Raw genomic sequence first — 1,455 nt, 5'->3', positions numbered from 1 at the left:
AGTTGGGTGGAGGGGAGGCAGCCTACCTGGACTTGGCTTCCTTTGCCTCCGGTGCGCTTTCTCCAGCCCCAGCTTGGTGAAGATGCCTACAAGCGTGACGGCCAGCACCCCGCACATGATGTAAAGGATCCGGTTGGTCTTGTCCTTCGTGGGGGTGGTGCAGGGGGCCGTCCTTGCGCCCGGGGGGTTTGCGGGTGTTGAGCCACAGCGGAATGTCCGAGTTGGTGCAGGTGCTCTGGTTCAGTCGCCGCTTCTTAAAATGTGCAGCAGAACCGCAAGTCACAAGTCCCTCCACAGAAGATGAAGTCGCCCGAGGAACAATTGAATGGCTGGTCCCACTGGTCCCTGATACCGAAGTAGCCGCAGCAGAAGTTCGGCGTGGGCGCTCGGGTAGGGGACGCGTCCCAGACCCCGCGCCCTCGCTGGCCTCTTCCGAGGCGGCCCCCAGAGGGGCTGCACGCCCCCCTCCCCGCGCCAGCACTACCACGGAGCCCAGCTGAACCAGCTGCCCGTGCCCCGCTAGCTCCTGCGCCCAGCACACGCGGGCGCACAGCTCGGTGAGGAAGCTGCGGAGGAGCAGCCGGAGGACGCTACTAATCATGTCTCCCAGCCTGGGCTCGGCCAGCCGCCTGCCTCTCCAGGCGCGGCCGAAGCTGCCGAGGCTGTTGCCGGGGGCTGCGAGCCGCCTCCAGCCGCACAGGCAGGGAGAGGCGCGGGGCTCTCGCTGGTGGGCGGCCCCGGCGCTGGGCTCAGCCCGCGTTCGCCTCCCGGACGCTGCGTGCAGCGCGCCTAAGGGGAGGGGCCAGGCGGGGAGGAGCGCACCTGGCCGGGCTGCGGGAGGACGAGTGGGGGCAAGCGCTGGGTGCACGTCCGGCCCCCTACAGGGAGAGGCGAGGCCGGAGATCAGCGGAGAGTGGGTCGGTCCGTGCCTCGCCTAGGCCTGCGGCTCCGGACTAGCCGCCCTGCGCCCGCTCTCAGGATCCCTCTCAGCTCTCCAGCTTGCTAAGTCCCCAGGAGAGAGCCAAGCAACGCTTTTGGAAAGAAGAGAGGGCAGGAGGAAAGCCGGAGGGGGGAGGGGGGAACGAGGGGTGAAAAGGTCGCGAGCTCCCGAGAGGCGGGGGCGGGGAAGAGGTGAGTGGGCAGGGCTGGCGGGAGCGAGTTGAGGGGCGGGGGTGCAGAGCTGAGCTAGGCTAGCGGGCGGGGAAGCGGGAGCGTCGGCAGCCTCTGGGGCTGAAGGCACCGCTCGGGTTTTCCAGCAGGTGGAGGATGGCTGCGGGACCTCTCGCGCCCTCTCTGGGAGGGAGGCGCGGCTCAGACCTGTTCCTGGCGAAGAGGCGGCTCAGCCCCTGGCTTTTTCAGGCGTCAGTGCGCAGGAGCTGCGGTTTGAATCTGCCCTCCAGGGAAGGGGGGATTCACAGGGGCTAGGTAGGGACAGACTAAGTGGCTTCCACTCCA

General features: G+C 68.2%; 1 pseudogene; it reads right to left on the bottom strand.

Moving 5' to 3' along the window:
• Window positions 1-883, bottom strand: part of LOC121024291 (protein shisa-9-like) — a 1,220-nt pseudogene extending 337 nt beyond the window's left edge.
• Window positions 884-1,455: the final 572 nt, after the last annotated feature.

Source organism: Herpailurus yagouaroundi, unplaced genomic scaffold (genome assembly GCF_014898765.1).
Source record: "Herpailurus yagouaroundi ecotype Mexico unplaced genomic scaffold, PumYag 62984, whole genome shotgun sequence".
In the NCBI taxonomy this organism is placed as follows: Eukaryota; Metazoa; Chordata; class Mammalia; order Carnivora; family Felidae; genus Herpailurus; species Herpailurus yagouaroundi.
Note: the sequence above shows the minus strand (reverse complement) of the source record. Positions and strands in the feature narration are given on the sequence as shown.